This window comes from Elaeis guineensis, chromosome 12, assembly GCF_000442705.2.
Source record: "Elaeis guineensis isolate ETL-2024a chromosome 12, EG11, whole genome shotgun sequence".
Classification (NCBI taxonomy): domain Eukaryota; kingdom Viridiplantae; phylum Streptophyta; class Magnoliopsida; order Arecales; family Arecaceae; genus Elaeis; species Elaeis guineensis.
This window is the reverse complement of record NC_026004.2, coordinates 29,835,033-29,851,732: the sequence shown is the minus strand read 5'-3', so window position 1 is coordinate 29,851,732 and position 16,700 is coordinate 29,835,033.

Genomic DNA, 16,700 nt, shown 5'->3' with positions numbered 1-16,700 from the left:
GAATTAATTTATTATAACTTTTGTATAAGGTTAATCATCAATCGAATTGATAATTTCATTGATCAGCCACATGATCGATTGAAAATTTTTTTTGAGTGTGATCCTATAGGTTCAAACCTAAGCCAGTAGTATAGAAATAAACTTTCTATACCAATCAAAGTGATCATCTAGTAATGGTACCTAATATTTGGATAGATTAAAAGATTGCAAAGCATCATTCATGAACCTATTGGCATATAGTTATTGTATAATTCATCCCTTTGACCCTAATGCTCAAAGTGACCTGAGGTTTAACTGTTGTTGCCCAGCTATGCAACCTAAGAGGGGGAGTAAATTGGGTTTCTAAAAATTTAAACTTAACTTATAACTTATGAAGAATATTTAACAATAGCAAGATAAGTAAGGAGAGTGTAATTGATGCAAGGGTAATGGTTGGATGCAAGAATGCAAGAGAATAAAGAAGTTTAAAAGGAGAGCAATTAAGCACAACACAAACAAGAGGATTTATAGTGGTTTGGTGCTAACCTTGCACCTACATCCACTCCCCAAGCTCCTACTTGAGAATTCCAATCCACTAAACTGTATTCAACCTGAATACACTCGTCGGAACCTCCGACTCTAGCTATCCTAAGCTAGACCACTTATTTTCTGGGTATAAGCTAACTTAATACAATCCGATTCAAGATTTGGATCAATCTTCCTACGTTTTGAAATCCTTCCAAAATAAAAATAATAACTCAAAAAGAGTATTACAGTTAATTGCACAGAAATATAGATGAAGCTCCTTTAATGAGCGAATAATGCTTTAAATATACTTTACACAATTAGAAGGAAGCTCTTCTTGATTTTCTCAAGGTGGTTGGAGACTTTAATGAACTCTTGAGGAGTTGGTAAACTTGAAATAAAAGCTTCTTGAACTCTTTTTGTGGGCTCTTGCTTAGGGTTGACAAGAATGCTTGAAGAACCTTTTTCAAATCTTTCTCTCTCTATTTGAATCCCTCCTTTAAGTCTCTTTATATAATTTCAAATAATGGTGGAGAGTAATCTGGGCTGAAATAGAGCCATTAGAGCACATTAAATGAGCATTAAATGCAATTGAAACGGGTTAAAAACTAGCCGTTGCGAAATTTTTCCGTCACAGGGGTCGACTCATGCTCATGGGTCGACTCATGAGGTCGACCTCTGTGGAAAAGAGCAGAAAATAACTGTTCTGTAATTTTGACCTGTAGAGCAGCAGAGGTTGACTCATAGGGTCGACTCATGCCAAGGGATCGACCTATGGGGTCGACTCACAGAGTGTGCTAGTCAAAATTTTAGCATGTCGATCAGCCCTTTAAGACATGAGTCGACTTATGGGATCGACTCAAAAATAAAAATCTGATTTTCTTACAAAATATACTTCCAAAAATATTGAAATTTCCTTGAATAGATTGTATGTCTATAGTTCTTGCTCTTGAGGCTTTTGAATCAGGTCTTGACAAAAATATGATTTTGCCCCTGAAATGCAATAAGTCATTTTTCAAGCCAAAATCATTAGTAATCTCCTCAAATACTTTGTAATATTCAAAATCAATTCAAGGAGCAACAATCTCTCCCTTTTTGATGATGACAAAACACTTGAGCAAAAGCATATATAATGTATTGAACATGAATTTCAAATTTATGAAGATGTATCACTTAGATATTATAGCCAAGTATTGGAACGAAATACATCATAATCAGTTTAAAGACAAATTTAAAATTTGCTTATAAGTGCATTTGCTTGGAAAGAAAAAGCTGATTTTGATTCTTTGGCATATGACACATGTGCCCATTTACTTAACAGTTTACTTATTGCTCATTCTTTATTGCTTATTTCTCAATCTTTATTGATTGCTTATTGTTAAATCTTTATTACTCTTATTGCTCAATCTCAATCTTGATTTTCTTAGGATTTTTGCTTAATGTTCTATCTTTATTGCTCTTATTGCTCAATCTCAATCTTGATTCTCTACTCCCCCTTTTTGACAGCATCAATTGAGATTCTTTACTTTCCTCCTTTTTCTTTTCTTTTTTTTTTTAATATATTTTCTCTATTTCTTCCTTTTGATGGGATCAATTTTACATCTTTAGCTTCCTTCTTTATTGCTTGTTTCTTTATTGCTTATTGTTTTACTCTCCCTCAATATAGCAATCGTAAAAGATATATCAATTTGCTCATTTAACAAATATTGCTATTCAAGTATTTCATAATTTAAAAGTAATTCAATTTGATCACATTTAGAGATATTCATTGAAAGTCAAAGTGTGAATATATATATATCTAAAAGATGACTAAAAACATAGATGTTTCAATATATAAGTGTTGACTTAGAGTACAAAAAATATAGATAGAAACTATCTAAGAGTCAATCAGTCACCATTACATTACATGGCCCATAAGATAGATCCTAGACAAAAACTAAGGAAAGGACAGACTACACTGGATCTAATAGATATCATGGCTGGATGGATCGGAGTCTGATGAATCAGAGATGGGGTGAGGAGATGAAGGATCATGTCCACGAGCTCGACCTCGACCGCATCTGCCTCTGCCACGGGTAGAGGTGCCAGCATGAGTGGAGGGGTGAGAAGATCCTGAAGGCTGAGAAGCAGAGGACTGAGCTACAACTGAGAGTCTGATGGTATCCAGAAGGTTCAAAGCTCTCGAAATAGATTGTAGCAGTGCAGTGAACTGAGTGGAAGCATACTCACTAGAGCCCCTGATCTCTCTCCTCAAAAAGTCAAAACCACTCTCTAAGACTCCTCGCAGTCTGGCCGCCTCCGCAGATAGGTCTGAGACCTCATTGATGTCCTCATGTGGCTGTGGATAGGCTAGAGCTAACACTTGCCTCTGCAAGTCAAATACTCTGCCAGTCAGTCTCACTATACAACCCTTAAGCTGTTCGATGCGTACTGACTGATCAGAAATCATCTGGAAAATAGTGGAGATGTGGGGGATCAATGTCTGATCTGATGCATCGTGAGATGTCGATCTCTGAGCAAAAGCTGAAGTGCCCATCTGACAAGATAGTATGGAGGCTACATGCTGAGATATCATCTCTATCTGATCATCAACTAATTTGATCTCTGAAAGATGTGCTCTGCTGTTCGATTGTTGAACTGAAGTATGCCTCCTCGCAGACTCTGACGGCCCAGCCTCATGGTCAGAAATAAACTGAATATCTGGAGATACAACCCTGTGATCATAGAGAGATGATGATGGTCCTTCCTCCTCTGCTCTGTCCTCAGCTCTCTCTTCCACACCTTTTGTCCAACCACCATCAATCTTGAAAAATTCCATGCGGTGCAAAGTATGGCGGTTGATAGTGTCAGAGTGAGATAGCCTAGCTACTGCCTCCCCTTCAAAGCTAACTCCAAACCTCCTAAATACTAAAGTGAGAGCTATACCGAAAGGCAAATGTGCCTTGGACCTATTCAAGGTCTCTCTCATAGCCTCAATCATCAGTGCCGGGAGGTTCAGGGGGGTTTGAGTAATAACATGATACATAATGCAAATGTCCTGACCAGAGAGGAGATCATGTCTACCACTTCTAGGGAAAAATAACTTAGTTACCGTTTGGTGTAGTAGCCTCATCTCAATGGAAAGAATCTTAGCTTCTAATTTGTTTAGGCTTCCAGAGAAGGTTCTTCCTAGAACAACATTTATTCCCTCCTCTTTAACTGGAAGTTCCATGTTTGTGTATCCCTCACAAGGTAAATGAAGAATTTCCTCCAAAAGCATAGGATCTAGGCTAATTTCTACACCCTTCACTATGGATTTTACTGTTTCATTGCTGTATCCCAAGTTCAGATAAAATTCTCTAACAAGATCCACATAGGTATGTTCTTTTAGGGAGCAGTAGAATTTCCAACCTTGGTCCTTAATTTTTGATCCGATAGAGAACCCTTCCTTTTTGAAAAATCTGAAATCAATATTTTTGTCGGGCTCTACCTTCCTATCGGAGAGGGGTACCTTACTAGGACTGATTGGAGACCTGGTTGTAGCTGGGCTGATGCAAGAGCAGGATTTGAAGTAGAAGTGGTCTCGGTTGCTTGTCTCTTCTAGCGCACACTCTCCTCCAACCCACAAACTGATTTCCTCCTCTGTGGAAGCTTCATCTTCGGAGCCATTTGCACAAGCAGAGCTAGCAAGGAATTTAGGAGAGAAAATGTGGGGAGAGATAAAGGGTTTTTAGGGGAAGGATAAGGATTTTGGAGAAGTGGAGTGCCAATTTGGAGAAGATGGGTAGAGTCTAGGGTAAACTCGACTCGCTCCAAATGAAGAAGGAGAGAGAGAGGAGCTTGGTTCCAAGAGGGTGATTTAGAGGGTGAGAGATGGTGGGAGAAGAGTTTTGAGGAAAAACTTGGGTTTGAGGAAGAAGAGAGGGAGTCTTTTAGCTTGGTGGAAGGAAGAAGATGGAGAGTTGGGTCAGCTCAAGGGAGGTTTTCCAACAAAAAGAAAGCGCCCAAAGGATTTAGTCAATATTACAAGTTTACCCTAGGGTCGACCCTGGGGATCGACTCATGGCACAGAGAAATTCAAAAAAATGATGAAACAATTTCAAAAAAATTTGAAATATTAGGAGAAGGATGTTTACCCAAAAATTGATTATAAGAATAATAATTTTAAATTTTTGATCTCAAAAGAAAAAGATGAGAATTAAGCTAAAAGGATTTTTGGTGATGATACCTTGAAATCAGAGAGACACTTATGCAGATGGATCAAAGATTCCTAGTTCTCTTCTAATTTCACAAAATCTATCTTCACTTAAGGCCTTGGTAAAGATGTCAACTAATTATTTTTCAGTACAAACATAGTCAAGAATTATGTCTTTATTTTGGACATGTTCTCTTATGAAATGATGCCTGATTTCAATATGTTTTGACCTAGAATGTTGAATTGAATTTTTAGTGAGATTTATAGCACTAGTGTTATCACATCTTATGGGAGTTTCATTGAGTTTGATACCAAAGTCTTAGAGTTGTTGCTTAATCCATAAGATTTGAGCACAACAACTTTCAGCTGCAATGTATTCAGTTTCGACCGTAGACAGTGCTACCGAATTTTATTTCTTGCTAAACCAAGAGATTAGGTTAACTCCAAAAAATTGGCAAGTTCCACTAGTACTTTTTCTATCTAATTTATATCCAGCAAAATCGGCATCTGAATATCCTATTAAGTCAATTAGTGAGTCTTTAAAATACCATAATCCTAGAGTTTGTGTACCATTTAAATATCTAAGGATTCTTTCAACTGCATTCAAGTGTGATTCTTTTGGATTTGATTGAAAGCGAGCACACAGGCAAACACTAAATATGATATCAGGTCTACTAGCAGTTAAATATAATAGAGAACTAATCATGCCTTTATAAAATTTTAAGTCTACACTTTTACCTTCTTCATCCTTGTCAAGCTTACATGTTGGGCTCATGGGTGTGCCAATCGATTTGGAGTTCTCGATTCTAAATCTTTTGAGTAATTCTCTTGTGTACTTGCTTTGGGTGATGGAGATTCTTTTTTTTATTTATTTGATTTGAAGTTCGAGGAAGAATGTAAGTTCTCCCATCATGCTCATCTCGAACTCCCCTTGCATAAGCTTTGCAAAATCTTGATAAAGAGTTTCATTAGTAGACCCAAAAATAATGTCATCAACATATATTTGTATAAGTAATATATCATCTTGATTTCTTTTAATGAAAAGAGTTATGTCTACATTTTCTCTAGAAAAACCATCATTAAGTAGAAATTTACTTAGCCTTTCATATCAAGCCCTGGGTGCTTGTTTCAAACCATATAGAGCTTTATTTAATTTAAAAATATGATTAGAAAAAGTATGATTTTCAAAACCTGGGGGTTGTTCTACATAAACTTCTTCAGCAATATATCCATTCAAAAAGGTACTTTTGACATCCATTTGAAATAATTTAAATTTCATAAAGCAAGCATATGCAAGTAGAAGTCTAATTGTCTTTAATCTAGCAACAGGTGCAAAAGTCTCATCAAAATCAATTCCTTCTTCTTGATTATAACCTTTTATAACCAATCTTGCTTTATTTCTTATCATATTTCCATGTTTATCCAATTTATTCCTATATACCCATTTTGTACTAATTATTGAGTAGTTTTTAGGTCTTGATACTAAGGTCCATATATTATTTCTTTCAAATTGATTAAGTTCTTCTTGCATTGCATTAATCCAATTATAATCTTTTTCAGCTTCGTCTATAGTTTTAGGTTCAAGATGAGAGATAAAAGCACAATGATTGAATGCATCTTTAAGTGAAGAACGAGTTCTCACACCATGTGTAGGATCACCAATGATTAGTTCTTTGGGGTGATTGTGATCATACCTCCATTCTTTGGTTAGATTATTTGTATCTTGAGGTTGTTCTTGTCGTTCTTCACCTTCCTCATCTTATTTGTCTTCATGTTCTTCATCATCTTGAAGTGTTAAATCTTTTAGATTGATCTCCTTTATTCCTTCTATAAGAGGATCTACATCATCAAAACCTTCATTCTTCCTTGAAGGAAGATCGTTAGTTTCATCAAAGACAACATGTATTGACTCCTCTACTACTAAGGTTCTTTTGTTGAAAACTCTAAAGACTTTGCTAGAAGAGGAGTAACCAAGAAAAATTGCTTCATCAGATTTTGCATCAAATTTTTCTAGTCTTTCTTTACCATTGTTTAACACAAAACATCGACAACCAAAAATATAAAAATATGCAATATTTGATTTTCTTTCTTTCCAAAGCTCATAGGGAGTTTTCTTTAAAATTTGTCTAATTAAAGTACGATTTAATATGTAGCATACTGTGTTAATTGCTTCCGCCCAAAAGTATCTTGAAATGTTGCTTTCACATAGCATGATACGGGTCATTTCTTCAAGGGTTCTATTTTTTCTTTCACTACCCCATTTTGTTGGGGTGTCCTAGGTGCCGAAAAATTATGGCCAATTTCTTTTTCATCACAAAACTTTTCAAAATCTTGATTTTCAAATTCGATTCCATAATCACTTCGAATATTTTGAATTAAAAAACTTTTCTTATTTGTGACTTTTCGATAAAATTTAGAGAAAACTTGAAAAGTTTCATCCTTATGTGCCAAAAAGAAAACCCATGTAAAATGAGAGAAATCATCAATAATTACAAAACCATATCATTTTTCTCCTAGACTAGTAGTTCTAGTAGGTCCAAATAAATTCATATGCAATAGTTCTAATGGCCTAGAAATTGAAACAATATTTTTAGATTTGAATGAAACTCTTGTTTGTTTACCTAGTTGGCATGCATCACAAATTCTATCCTTTTCAAAGTTCAATTTGGGTAAACCAATAACCAATTCCTTCTTAATGAGTTTTGAAAGTGAATGCATGCTAATATGTGCAAGCCTACGATGCCAAAGCCAACTAGTCTCATTAATCTTGGCATTCAAGGATACTAGGCATTGCATGTTTATTTTGGTTAGATCATTCAAATCTATCATATAAACATTGTCATGTCTATGTCCAACAAATTTAATGCCTTCATTAATAGGACTAGTTACAATACAAATAGAAGATTCAAAAATAACTTTGTATCCTTTATCACAAAATTGATGATGCTTAATAAATTATATTTTAAACCATCTACTAATAGAATATTTTCAATGTACTTGGAGAGAGTGATACCAATGTTACCTATACCGATGATCTTTCCTTTGCCATTATCTCCAAAGGTGACCATCCCTCCATTTTAGCATCAAATGTGATGAATTGGGATTCATCACCAGTCATGTGTCTCGAGCATCCGCTATCAAGATACCATTTTTGGTTTGCTCCTTGGGATGCTAGACACACCTGCAAGCAAAAGTCAAGTTTTTACTTTAGGTACCCAAGTTTTCTTGGGTCCTTTTTGGTTAGTCACAGTGGTTCTTCTTGGAACCCATATTTTCTTTGCATTAGAATTTAAAAATTTGTTAGAGAGACAAGTGTATGACTTGTGACCTATTTTATCACATTTGAAGCAAGTAATGTTTGAAAACTTGTTGTTTGAAGAGTTTACATAGATATTTTTTAGAAACTTTTGTTTCTTTAAGGGGTTGTAACCAAGACCAACCTTATCATAAACAGCCTTTTGATTTTCAAGAATCATATTAAGTTTATTAGAACTTAAGGTGAATTTTTCAACTATTGATTTTAGCTTGACAATTTCACTCTTTAAGTTCAAATTTTCTTGAAGCAGGGTAAATTTTTTATTTGAAATGCTCTCATTTTATTTTAGTAAAGATTGATTCTTTGATTTTAACTCTTTATTCTTTACCCCTAGCTTCTTTAGTTTATCAATTAGATCATAAAAAGCTTCATGAAGTTCTTCAAAGGTAAAGTCAATAGGAGTTTCAGAATTTATCTCATTTTCATGTGCCATAAGGCACAAGTTGGCTTATTCATTTGAGTCTTCCTCTTCGGAGCTTGACTCATCACTTCCACTCCAAGTAGCCATCATGGCCTTCTTCTTATACTTCTTGAGACCCTTCTTCAGTTGTGGGCATTCAGACTTAAAATGTTCCGGTTTCTTGCATTCATAGCAAATAAGGGGTTGGTCTTTATTTTTTTCTTTGCTATATTCTTCTTTTGTGGGTGACCTCTTCCTCATTCCTTGTTTTCTTTTCCTCAAAAATTTCTTAAACCTTCTAGTAATGAGAGCCATTTCTTCATCCTGCTCTTCATTTTCCGTATCATCAGTTTCTTCATCAAGTTGAGCTGTGGATTTGAGGATGATTGTCCTCTTCTTTTTGACTTCTTTTTGATGTTGTTTCATGCTCAGCTCATGTATCATTAGTGATCCTAGAAGCTCTTCCAAGGGTAGAATGTTCAGATCCTTGGCTTCTTGGATAGCGATCACTTTAGCTTCCCAAGTTCTTGATAAGAACCTAAGAATCTTCCTCACGAGGTCACTGTTAGAATAAGACTTATCAAGACTTTTTAAACCATTTATAATATCAGTAAAGTGAGTAAACATTTCAGTTATAGATTCATCATGCTCCATTTTAAAAAGTTCATACTTATGCACGAGCATGTTAATTTTGGATTCTTTCACTTGATTAGTTTCTTCATGAGTTACTTCTAATCTATCCCATATTTTCTTAGCAGACATGCATGTTGAAATATGATTGAATTCATTAGCATCTAGGGCACAATACAAAACATTTATGGCTTTAGCATTTAGTTGATCCATTTTCTTATCAACCTCATCCCATTCTTTTTCGGGTTTGGTTGATTCCACACCATCAATAATTTTAGTGGGTGTGTGAGGGCCGTTTACTATGATACTCCACATATCATAGTCAAGTGCTTGAATGAAGATTTTCATCCGAGCTTTTCAATAGGTATAGTTTGACCCATTGAAAAGTGAAGGTCGGTTAGTGGACTGCCCCTCGGCTAGAGAAGTTCCAACTTGAGTTGTCATAGATCTTTAGCTCTTTAATTGATTAAATCAAAGTAGGACTAGAGCACCGGGCTCTGATACCACTTGTTGTCCAGCTATGCAACCCAAGAGGGGGAGGGTGAATTGGGTTTCTAAAAATTTAAACTTAACTTACAACTTATGAAGAATATTTAACAATAGCAAGATAAGTAAGAGAGTGTAATGGATGCAAGGGTAATGGTTGGATGCAAGAATGTAAGAGAATAAAGAAGTTTAAAAAGAGAGTAAGTAAGTACAACACAAACAAGAGGATTTATAGTGGTTTGGTGCCAACCTTGCACCTACATCCACTCCCCAAGCTCCTACTTGAGAATTCCAATCCACTAAACTGTATTCAACCTGAATATACTCGTCGGAACCTCCGACTCTAGCTATCCCAAGCTAGACCACTTATTTTCTGGGTACAAGCCAATCCAATACAATCCGATTCAAGGTTCGGATCAACCTTCCCACGTTTTAAAACCCTTCCAAAATAAAAATAATAACTCAAAAAGAGTATTATAGTTAATTGCATAGAAATACAGATGAAGCTCCTTTAATGAGCGAATAATGCTTTAAATACACTTTACACAATTAGAAGGAAGCTCTTCTTGATTTTTTCAAGGTGGTTAGAGACTTTAATGAACTCTTGAGGAGTTGGTGAACTTGAAATAAAAGCTTCTTGAACTCTTTTTGTGGGCTCTTGCTTAGGGTTGACAAGAATGCTTGAAGAACTTTTTTCAAATCTTTCTCTCTCTATTTGATTCCCTCCTTTAAGTCCCTTTATATAACTTCAAATAATGATGGAGAGTAATCTGGGCTGAAATAGAGCCGTTAGAGCACATTAAATGAGTATTAAATGCAATTGAAATGGATTAAAAACTAGTCGTTGTGAAATTTTTCCATCACAAGGGTCGACTCATAGGGTCAACTCATGCTCATGGGTCGACTCATGGGGTCGACCTCTGTGGAAAAGAGCAGAAAATGACTGTTCTCTAATTTTGGCCCGTAGAGCAGTAGAGGTCGACTCATAGGGTCGACTCATGCCAAGGGGTCGACCCATGGGATCGACTCACAGAGTGTGCCAGCCAAAATTTTAGCATGTCGTTCAGCCCTTTAAGCCATGAGTCGACTCATCGAGTCGACTCAAAAATAAAAACCTGATTTTCTTACAAAATATACTTCCAAAAATGTTGAAATTTTCTCCAATGGATTGTACGTCTTTAGTTCTTGCTCTTGAGACTTCTGAATCAGGTCTTGATAAAATTATGATTTTGTCTCTGAAATGCAATAAGTATTTTTTCAAGCCAAAATTATTAGTAATCCCCTCAAATGCTTTGTAATCATCAAAATCAATTCAAGGAGCAACAACTGTCAACCCTAAAATAGTCAACTACATTATGTTTTAACTTTTCAAATTCATCACATGGATTATCCTGATCAAGATTTTACTAAATTAAAATACACTGATACATTAACTCTTACTTATTCAGAGGGGTCAATTCCATCTTAACTCACACACTGACTTTGTAAGTACTTGACTGTATCCAAAAATCTTCTGTCACTAAATTAAAAATTTAGATAGTCTAGTATCAAAGCACAATGAGTTGTTTGCAAGTCACCATAGTGATCTCAGGTTAGAAAAATACTTATACTCATATCCTTTGCGAGCTACTCTTGATAGTAGAGTGCTCAACAGTTGGTCATGTTCAATGAGATGTACTTCTATATCTCACTTGTATCCATATCAGTGTCTTCATACCTCTTGGTTATGAGAACAACCAATGCATATGACACACAATGACCTACACTCGAAATAACGCTATCATCCTAGTAATAGCATATTATTTGATCGTAAACTTATTTTAAGGACTAAACGATATATCCTCCTATATCGATTAAGATAGTCCTAAGGACTTCATCAATTAGAGTTCATTAAGAAGATGTACACTACTTTGTGATGAAAAAATCAAATATTAATTTTATTAATTTTTTTAATTCATATATATTTACATTGTTTAGCACAACCATCAACGGCTGATAATTGGCTTTGAGATACAATTTTCAATAATAATGTCATCCACATATATTTGAATCATTAGCAATTCAACTTCTTTTCTTTCCAAGAATAAAGTGGTGTCTATACTACTTTAAGTAAAATCATTATTTAGTAAACATTTACTTAATCTATCTTTACACTCTTGGTGCTTGTTTCAAACTGTATAAAGCTTTGTGGTGTTCAAAAATATGATTTGAAAAAGCATGATTTTCAAAACTAGATGGTTATTCTACAAAAACTTCTTCTACAATATAGTCATTTAAAAATATACTTTATATATCTATATGATATAATTTAAAATTCATGTAGCAAGCAAATGCAAGTAATAATATTATTGCTTCTAATCTACTTACCAGTGCATATGTTTCATCAAAATCTATTTCTGTTTCTTAATTATGTTCTTTTGTAATTAATCTAACTTTATTTCTGATTATATTACTATTTTCATCCAACTTATTTATATATATCCACTATGTTCCTATTATTGGATGGTCAATTAGCCTACTAACTAAGGTCCAAACATTGTTCCTCTTAAATTGATTCAACTCCTCTTGCATAGCAAGCATCCAATTTGCATCATTTTCAGCTTTCTCTATACATTTGGTTTAATTTGAGAAATAAAAGCAAGATAATCATCGATATCCTTAAATGCTGCTCTTATTATTATCTCTTATGAAGGTTCATCTATGATAAAATTTTCCAGATGATTGCAAACTTTCACTTGTTGAGCAAGTCATCATGCTCTTTATTGATATTTTCTTCAAGAGTCTTTTCTTGTTCATCATCTTTGGCTACATCTTCTTCATTTTGATTTGACCTACCTCTTAAGTTAAGTTTCTTCATCTCTTTTTCTATATTTCATGCATCATGATCACTAAAATCTTTTTTTCGAAGATAGACTATTAGTTTCATCAAATACAATATGTATAGATTCTTCAACAACCAATGTGCATTTGTTGAAGACTCTATATGTTTTGTCAAATATAGAATATCCTAAAAAAATATTTTCATCTGATTTTGTATCATATTTAGCTAAGTTATCTTTACCATTATTTAAGATAAAATATTGGCATCCAAAAATATAAAAGTAACTAATATTCAATTTTATATCTTTTCAAAGCTCATAGGGGATCTTCTTTAAAATTAATCAAATCAAAACTCTATTTAAAATATAACATGCAGAATAAATGGTTTCAGTCCAAGAGTATTTTGGGAGACTCCCTTCATACAATATGGTATGGGTTATTTCTTTCAAAGTTTGATGTTTTTCTTTCAACAACATCATTCTGTTGAGGTATTATTGATCTAAAAAAATTATGTTTAATTTTATTTTCATTGCAAAAATTTTTAAAACTTTAATTTTTAAATTTAGGATCGGGATCACTATGAATGCAAATAATTGTTAAGCTCTTTTCATTTAAATTTTTTTAATAAAACTTTGAGAATACAAAAAAAGCTTCATCTTTATGTGCTAAAAATAGAAGGCACGTAAATCATGAAAAATCAACTACAATCACAAATCCATATCTTTTCCTCCTATACTTGTGAAAAAAAATTTGATAGCATGCATAATACAAATCATTAAATGCAGTGGAAAGAAAAGAAATTAAAACTATTTTAATCAAGACAAGCATGCAAGAGATCCCATCTCTAAAACACCAAGATCCTTTATAGTTGAGATTAAGATTAAAATAAAAGGGAGAAAGATCTGATCTTCACCTTGCATGGATAAATCTTCACCATGATTCGATAATCATGAATATTTTTGAGGTTCTTTTGAAATATCACACATCCGATCTCTATAGGTATCTATACGATGATGATCTAATTAGGAGATCCTAATCTCATCGAGGTGTCAGCTCCCTTGCAGAGATCGCTCCTTGGATATTGAATCTTTTTCTTCTTTTCTCTTCTCAAGAGAACAATAGATATCAAGAGGAGGAGGAATATGGGAGAGAAGATAGGGCGCTGAGGCTAGGGGACGTCCAACTCCTTGGACGCCACATAAGAGGAAGAGAAGGAAGGCATCAACCTCTATGCATGCTATCCCTTCACGGACACCCTCTAAATATTTCTTGCACCCCTTAAATTTCTTTCATGCCAATCTGATCATATATATCTCAAGGAGGTGCTGATATGAACCTATATTTAAATCTTAATGCCTAAACCCTTTTAGGATTTATTTGGATAAAAGTTTGGAGGTGCATGGACTCCTTAGAAGAGAGTTCCACCTTATCCATTCTTTGCGCTATCTTATCCCATGCAAGGAAAAAAATATCAGTAATTTCTAGGCATTAGGCGTGATCTCCCTTGGACTAAGTCGAACTCTTGGTCCAAGGCTTGGTCAAAATCCAATCTAGTTTGGGTTTCTTAATAAGTCAAATACTTATCAAGTCCAAGTCCTTTTAAACCAATAAAATTCAATTTGACTTAAACTCAGACTAAGTCCAATCAAATAAAATTTTAATTTAATTTAACTAGGACTTAACTCCAATTATTTGATCAAATCAAATAATATAACAATAATTGCTAATAAGTCCTCCTTTAACTCACTAATTGTTAGTAAGTTCTCTCTTATAACTTTTACAAATCAATCCAATCATCAATCATATTGATAATTAGATCCTATGACAATACAAAATCATAATTCAACTATCCAATTAGTCAGAATCTCTTATGTGTGTTACCCCATAGGTTCTATTCTGTCTGATAGTGAAATATATTATGATCTTCATCATAAATATTATTAAAATTTTTTTCAATAGATTGAAATAATTCTAACTCAATCAATGAGAATTATTGACCATCAAAATAATTTTTGTTGGTCTCACAATCCACCAATGATGCCTAACAGCATGTAGTGGCAACCCATTAAAATGAAAAAAATTAAACCTCTAGGTGTAGTTACTATGCAATACAGTTCTTTTATCATAAGTTCTAATAAGATGGAGGTTATAGAAAATTAGTCAAATCCCATTATCTGTCATATGTAAGATTTATTTAACTCAAGTTTATACTATAAAATCTTATAAAAATCTTTTTTCATTATTCACACTGCCATGGCATGGTCTTCTAAACTTAGTCTCATAAATCACATAGGACTATTCCTTATCTATCCAAGTCGATAGATCCCATCTAGATGTACATCCTATTCTTACAACGAATCTACTACAGCCAACATACACTACAAGGATCCATATGGCTAAAGATCAAGTATATGTATGTCAAACTACAGCAATCTCATTATAAATAATCGAGACACCGTAGATTAAAAAATTTATCACACCATTATAGCATCAAGAAAGTCATTGATGAGTGAGTAGATATCTAAGTAACTTCTTGTATTGATCATGCTTAGTATCTTTATTCTCTAACAACCATCTATACTCTCACTCTAGTATCCCCACATTATAAACTCAGGACTCGTCTATCCAAAGAGAAGCGATTCATACACCAATCTCATCAGATAAATCACCATCTTCGTAATGATCCATCAATCGAAAGTAATTTAAGAATTAATCATAAATGATATATGTCTCAAATTCTTAATTTTTGAGAATATGTGTCATCATCTTATTATTTTTTTGGATAATTTATTATCACATATACAACATGAATGAAAATAAACTATCTAATTTTATTAATAAATAATAAGATCAGGTATAAAATTATATCTTAAAAAAAATAAATGTATCAGTCAGATTGGCTTCTAGTGCATACATCTAACAACTTGTAGTCCTAGTAAAATCAAATAAGTTCATATGAATCAATTCTAAAGATCTAGAAATTAAAACTATATTTTTAAATTTAAAAGATCCTCTAGTTTATTTTTCACATTGACATGCATCACAAATCTGATATTTTTCAAAATTTAGTTTTGACAAATATTTAACTAAATCTTTTGCAATCAATTTTAAAATAGTATATGCTAGCATGTCCTAATTTATGATGCCACAATCAACTAGATTATTTGATTTTGATATCCATTGCTATAAAACATTGACCACTCCTTATGACAATCTCATCAAGATCAACTATGTAGATGTTGCCGTGCCTATATCCAATAAATTTTGCACCTTCATCAAAAGGATTAGAAATAATGCATATAGAAGATTGAAAAATAACTTTAAATCTTTTATCACATAATTAACTTATACTAAGTAAATTATATTTCAAGCCATCAACTAATAAAATATTATCAATAAATGTAGAGGAAGTAACACATATTTTATCAACTCTAATGATTTTTCTTTTTCTATCATTGCCAAAGATTACTACTCCTTTCCTTTCAAGAGTGATAAACTATTTTTATCATCCGTCATGTGTCTTGAATAGCCACTATCAAGAAATCATCTTCTTTTTTATCTAAAGATTGTAAGACACTCCTATAGAATAGTCAAACAACAGATTTAGGTAACCAAGCTTTCTTGGATCCTTTTGGATTAGTGACAAAGATTTCTTTTGAAATCTAATTTTTTTAATAAATTTATCATTTAATTTTTTTAAAATTATAGGAATAAGCTTTATGTCTTATTTTACCATAGCTTTATCATTCAATTTTTGTTTATTATTAGGATTTAAATCAAGATCGATTTTATCAAAAATTACTCTTTGGTTGTTCAAAATCATATAAAGCTTTATAGACCTACAAGTAAACATTTCAACCAAAGATTTAAGATTATTTAATTTCTTCTTTAATGAGTCATTCTCTTCCATTAAAATCTTGTTGTTTTACAAAATATCTCCCTTCTCTTTTAATACTGATTATTTTTTTTAGTTTTAAATCTCTATTTTTCAAATTTTTTTGGATTTATCAAGCAATTCATGAAATATATCTTGAAATTCATCCAAAGTAAAATCTAAAATATGTTCAAATTGTACCTCATCATCTTGTGCTATGAGATATAAGTTTGCAATATTCTGATTTTCTTCATCAGAGTTTGATCTTTACTATCACTCCATGATGCAACCATGGCTTTCTTCTTTATCTTCTTAAAGATCTTCTAAGACTTGGACAATCGACTTTGAAATATCTAATTTTCTTGCATTCATAACAAATAAGCTACTGCTCTCTTTCTTTATCCTTGGTCATTGGTCTTTTCTTGAAGCCTTATCTTTTTTTTCTCAAAATTTTTTTGAATTTTTTGGTAATTACTGCCATGTCCTCATCACCATC